Source organism: Cannabis sativa, chromosome 2 (assembly GCF_029168945.1).
Source record: "Cannabis sativa cultivar Pink pepper isolate KNU-18-1 chromosome 2, ASM2916894v1, whole genome shotgun sequence".
Classification (NCBI taxonomy): domain Eukaryota; kingdom Viridiplantae; phylum Streptophyta; class Magnoliopsida; order Rosales; family Cannabaceae; genus Cannabis; species Cannabis sativa.
The window spans coordinates 25638202-25644935 of record NC_083602.1 but is presented as its reverse complement, the minus strand read 5'-3'; the positions used below and the strand labels follow the sequence as shown (position 1 = coordinate 25644935).

Sequence of the window (6734 nt, the reverse complement as noted above, 5' to 3'; positions counted from 1 at the left end):
ATGCTTGCTCCCAGATCACATAGAGCTTTAGTTTCCACTGAACCCCCTATAGAGCATGGAATATTGAAACTACCCGGATCTTTAAGCTTGGGCGGTAGTTTCTTTTGCAAAATGGCGCTACACTCCTCGCTAATGCCACCGTTTCATAGTCCTCCATTTTTCTCTTCTTAGACAATATCTCCTTCATGAACTTCACATAACGGGGCATTTGTTCCAAGGCTTCAGCAAAAGGAATGTTGATGTGTAGTCTTTTGAAGACCTCTAGAAATTTTGTAAACTGCTTGTCTAGATTGGTCTTTCCGAGTCTCTGAGGATAAGGTATCTTCACATGATGATCAATACTGATTGGTGGAGACTGTTGTGGTGCAGGACTATCAGTAGCCTTCTTTTCTATTGATGTTGGAGTTGGTGTTGATTGATCTTTAACTTCTTCATTCAATGGTTGTACCACATCAGGCCCATCATAATTCTTTCCACTCCTCAAGGAAATTGCTTTACATTGCTCTTTTCCTTTTGCCTCACTAGTGCTAGGTGAATTTCCTTGAGCTTGTTTTGCCACTTGAGTAGCCAATTGTTCCATTTGAGTTTCTAGAGTTTTAATAGAGGCTCTAGTTTCCATCACGAATTGGAGCAATAAATCAGCTTGGATATTGGAGCCTCCACTAGGACTTTGTTGTTGGTTTTGTTGGGGCTGATTTCTCTGCTGGTAGAACCCCTGTTGGTTGTGCCCATAATTATTATTTTGGGAGTAGTTCCCAATGGCTTTTGCTTGATCCATTGGCAAATTATCCACATCTGCCTGACACTCTGAAAAGTGATGGTTGCCTCCACATATCTCACAAATAACTTGGGCTTGTTTAGCTTGCCCTGCAATCAGCTTTGTCAAGGCCTCAACCTGAGCTGTCAACTTTGTGATGGCATCAACCTCTAGCACACCAGCTACTTTCTTAGTTTGACTCCTTTCAGTTGGCCACTGCTGATTGTTTAGAGCCATCTCCTCCAATAGATCATAAGCCTCATTAGCACTCTTTCTCATAAAAGCTCCACCAGCTGCTGCATCTATCAGAGTTCTAGTGTTATCAACCAACCCGTTGTAGAAATTGTGAACCAGCATCCACTTCTCTATGCCATGATGAGGGCATTTTCTGATTAGATCTTTAAACCTCTCCCAAGCCTCATGGAGAGATTCATTATCTTGCTGACAGAAGTTGTTGATTTCACCTCGCAACTTGGCTGACTTTGCTGGAGGAAAGAACTTTGACAAAAATTTCGTGGCTAAGTCATTCCAAGTGGCAATAGAGTTGGGTGGCAGGGAATTCAACCAGCTCTTGGCTCGTTCTCTGAGTGAGAATGGAAACAGTCTCAGACGAATGGCATCATCACTAACTCCATTGACTTTAAAAGTCTCACACAGTTCCATGAAGTTCGAGAGATGCAGATTAGGATCTTCTGAAGGGAGCCCACCAAACTGGACTGAAGACTGCACCATCTGGAGTATGGCAGGTTTGATCTCAAAGTTATTCGCATCCACTGTCGGTGGCCTGATACATGACTGCACTCCAATAAGAGTAGGGAGAATGTAATCTCTCAAGCTACGACCATTAGCTTGATCTTCAACGGAACCACCATTATTACCGTTATTTGGAGCATTCGCATTAACATTAGCAGCCATGATTTCTGATGTTTCAGCAGTTGCTGAAACTCTTTCTTGCCTCTTCTTCTTTCTGTTTCTCCTACAAGTCTTCTCAATTTCAGGATCAACTGGTACTATGACTGCTTGTCCTTCACGGCGCATACACTTAGAATTCCTGAAATAGATAGAAACAATCTTGCAAGAACAGATTAGCAATTAGCAAGAAAAAAAAAATAAACCAAAGTAGAAGTTAGTATAATTTTATGTAATATCAATCTTTATACAATTCCCCGGCAACGGCGCCAAAAACTTGTTGCTATAATTTATAAACACTACGCAAGTATACGCAATCAAGTAGTAAAACTCACACAGGTGAGGTTGATCCCACAGGAAATTGGATTAAATACCACTAAACTATACTATTAATTCTATTTGGTAAATCGAAAACAATTATGATTTAAGAAAGGTAAAGTAAATCAGAAAACGTAAAACACAGTTAAAGTTTAAGCAAGATGAGAAGATATGGAGGAGAATCCTGTTGTTGTTTACCCAAATCGTTAATGCTTAATTACTATCCTATTCTTGAAGTGAATGACAGATTATAAAATAACCTAGCTCTTTTCAGATCTTCTAGATTCTAAATCACATGTTATCTAATTAATTCCTTAATTAAACTAACATGAAATCAGCATTAAGTAATAATCTACTCGTCACATAAGTCATGTAAATACTCTCGTTTCACATAGAACATCGATTATCTCAATTTTAGCATTCTCAATTCTCACTTTTCAGATTTCGAATTGAGATCATAAAGCATGCACAAGGTGATCAATCTTAAACATGAAATTAAACACAAATTAAGATAATTTCACAAACAAGAATGGAGGAATGGTAATTAAACATTAACTAGGCAAAACATTAAACAACAATCATCATCCTCCCTAAATGGGAAATTTAGTTCAGAAACAAATCCATAACCATTCCTAAAGCAATATTCAACATAAATAAATTAAAGAGGAATAAAGAAAAGAACTGTTGGTGGATGAATTTTGGATCGTCACTTGAATCTCTGCGCTCTTCCTGCCGCTCTCTGCTGTATTTTAGGGTTCCAAATTGCTTCCCCAGACTTCCAATCGCAGTTTTCTATTTATAACTAAAATTTAGGGTTCGATGGACGAAATTGCCCCTGGTCCGTACGGGATCTCGCCGCGGCCAAGCTTCCTCTCGCCGCGGCGAGATAATTGCAAAATTCAGGTCTCTCTGTATCTCTTAAATGGCCGCGGCGAGACTCCCCCTCATCGCGGCGATTGTAGCATTCCAAAGTTTCGTGATCTGGCCGCGGCCAAGTTGTGTCTAGCCGCGGCCAGATATACACAATTCCTCAAAAATTGTGTTTTCTTCGGCTCAGCTCGTCTTTTATTGAATTTCTGCACCCGAGACCTCTTTTATTCCAAAGAACCTGAAAATATAGAAAACAATCGTAATTCCGTCCCAACACAGCGAAAAACGCACATAAATTAGATCCAAAACATAGGCTAAAAATAGCCTGGTTGTTTTTATGTTGTTTTATAGTTGTTTTACGAACACCTGATACCCAATTATATCATTTAAATGAGTATTGGGATGTTGGAGGAATATTTAATTCGGAGAGGAGTTACAAAAACTAAATTTTGAGTTTTCTAGAAACAGTTGTTTAATGGTTGTTTTTATGTTGTTTTATGGTTGTTTTACAAACACCTGGAACCAGTTTTTGAAAACATTCATAAATGTACATAAATTAATTTAACATGTTTCCAGCTCTTTTGTCCAATATTTCTATCCCATTAAATACCAATTAAAGTATTAGTAACCACCATGTGATGAAAGGATTTAATTTTTAAATGTGATCCTCAAAATAATATAAATAGAGGTCTTGGGTTCACTTTGGGAGAGAATAAGTTTCTATCAAGAGAGCACATTGCTTGAAACACTATAGGCTTGATAAATCCAAAAGTTATTTCTATTCTTTCTTTTTCCTAAGTGCTTGTGGTGGGGAGAAATAAACTTTTGGACAAAGGTGTAAGACCTTGTTAAGTTTGGTGATTTTCCTATTGTACACTTGTGGTGTATATGGTGTTGAGATTGCTCTCACATCTCTTATATATATATATATATGCTACTTGTATATTATGTTTATGTATAGCTTATTGCTTTGAGTTGTAATTCTTCTCTTCTCTCTATATTCTCTATTTTATGTGTATAACTTGTTTAGTCTTGTAACATTATTTAATATGTGATTTTGTCCTTTGTATTAATTGTCATAGAGTTGTAATCTTATTGGTTTGGTATTCCTATTGGAGTACAACAATTTCCAACATGAAATTGGTTTGTTGTTGTACGTAATTAAGCATTATGTTTTTTTTTTCTTTTGTTATTTTAGGAAACTGGTTTCACAATGTAAAATTTTTAACTAGCTGATAAGTGAAATTGGGTTCTGATAATTTAATTTTATAAGCTATTTGTTAAAAAAAATGTTATATTTTTTTTTCTTTTGACTAACTTGTTTTTGTGTTTTAATTTTTTTTATTGTTTTGTTTTTTTTTAATTGGTTGTTTAATATAATTGATTTTTTTTTGTCAAATTTTTAATTATTTGTTAATGTAATTAGTTTCTTTTTATACGATATTCCATTGGTTGTTTAATGTAAATGGTTTTTCCATGCCAAATTTTTTATTTAATTAGTTAATGCAACTCGTTTCAATGATTTAAGTTTTTTTATCTTTTAAGAATTCTCTTATTATGGTGGTATGCTTTTTTTTTTTTTTAATTAACTAATTTTTCTGTTTCAATATATCATTTTATTATTTTAGATTTCTTATGTTTTTGTTTTAATTTTTTTAGTTAACTGTATTAAGTAACTAATTTTTGTATTTAATGTTTATTTTAGTCATTTAGGTAATTAGTTTATGTGGGTTAATTTATTAATTTAATTATTTTACGTAATCGATGTCTCTATATTAAATTTTTGCTAAGTTGTTTAATGTAACATTTATAGGTCATTTAAAATTTCTTTTATGGTGTGTATTTTTTCTTTTTAAAATAATTGATTTTTGTAATTGATGTATCATTTGATTACTTTAGGCGTCATATGTTTGTTTATTTTTTAGTTTGTAATATGAGATTGGTTTATGGATTAAATTATTGCTTTTTATTATACGTAATTGGCTCTAAGATTTAGTTTTTAATTTTTGGTTAATTTACATAACTTGTTTCAAGGTTTTATTCTTTTAACTAGCTAATAAATATTAGTGATTTCTCTTTGTCGAATTATAAGATTTAACTTCGGCGACAATTCTAACGTCCAACATCGATCATTGACAATTTCAATCTCTAACTACGTTGATTTTTCGATAGCGACAACTTTTTTGACGATGATAAAAATATTGTCGAATATTCTCATTCTAATTTCTACTTTTATTTCGGTTAATATTTTATTTTAGTAGATAGTGACTGTATTGTGTAATGGGTTGATGGTTGAATCTTTGAGCTTCTGAGAAATTTGTAATTAGTTTTAATTTTGGTCTTGTGTTAGTTTTAGTTTTGATAGTGAGTTGGTGGTAAGTCTTAATTAGAAGCATATAAAATTTATGTACAAGTTTTGGTATTTGTAACTTTTTTTTTTTTTTTGGTTAAAAAATTAATTTTTGATTATATAGAATTAATTAGTTTATTAAATTATTGTCCTACTAAAATTATTTTAGTACTATTGCTTTAGTTTCTGTAAGAAAAAATTCAGTTGAGATTATTTTTGTTCTTAATTTTAGTATTTTTTAAAAAAAAAAAAAAGAAAAAGAGAAAAAAACACAATTTTAAAGTTTTTTTATTGCATTTATTTTTATACACAATAATGTTTCCAATATTTTAAAGTTTTTTTGGAAAAATATCATATTGAATTGGCTAGGTTGCTGTCTTTGGAGCGTGCAACATGACAGTGGTGATGCTTGGTAGGCCGCCAAAGCTGTGTGGGGAGTGGGATTTAATGTTTTGTGATATTCGTGGGATTTAATGTTTTGTGATATTCGCAAGTTAATGGTTGAGAATGGTATTTTAGGTGTCCTTTTTCAATCGAGATCGACGAATAATGCAGAACATTTAATAGCACATTTAATAGCTAAGAATGTTTTATGTTGTAAAACTTCTTGTTTCTGGGATGGCGGAGTTCCTCCAATGGTTGCCTCTGCTATAGTGGAGGACAAGCTTATCATTTTGTAACTATTGGTTTGCTTACTATTTGAAAAAAAAAAAAGTTTCTATGCCATATGGAAAGAGGTTTCAATGGTTACATTTTTATTGTAACCATGGTTACATTTTTTTTAAGCATTGGATAACTATTAAATGGTTGTGATTAATTTAAAAATTAAATAAAAATAAATAATAAATAACTTGTAACCTGAAAGTAACCTAATCATTTATTTCCTTATAAAACTTTAATTAAGATTAATTATATTTTAGAATTAAATTAATTATAATTATTAATTAATTTTTTGCAATTTATTACTATATAAGGATCTTTTAGCAATTTATTTTTTTATACTTAAATTATTTAAAATTTTATAGCAAAACTTTTTTATAATTTAAAATTATACACATATAATTTCATAATTTAAATTTTATTATACTTGTAATCTTAATTTTAAATTATTTCACTTAATTAATTATTTTTTTATTTAAATATTTAAAAAGTAAAAAATGAAATAAGTTGAAGGATTTTTTAGAAAAAAAAATGGCTGCACTTGTTATCGATTGATTAGCTTAATGCCTCATACTTAGTTCATATTTTTGTAACAAAATAATTAAATATCATTTAAAAATAATTAATTATTTAAAAAATTATTATAAGAAGAGCATTTTAATTTGTGTCAAATGAAGTTTAATTTTTGTAAAAAAATAAATAAATTTTATTGTAAATATTATAATTAAAGGGCTTAATTATTAAAATAATTCAAGTAAGGATTTAAATATAAATATTAATTGCTAAAAGAGGTCTTGTTGAATATTTAATTAATTATTTTAAGAAAATAGTTAATTATAATTAATTAATTCTAAAAAAGGAATGTCTACT

At 31.1% G+C, this 6734-nt stretch overlaps 1 non-coding gene across 1 annotated transcript; it reads left to right on the top strand.

Annotated features, from left to right (window-relative positions):
• Positions 1–1124: 1124 nt before the first annotated feature.
• LOC133035250 (small nucleolar RNA R71) lies at positions 1125–1231 on the top strand. Its single transcript, XR_009686527.1, has one exon. It is a non-coding gene; the product is annotated as a small nucleolar RNA R71 (small nucleolar RNA).
• The last annotated feature ends 5503 nt before the right edge of the window (positions 1232–6734 follow it).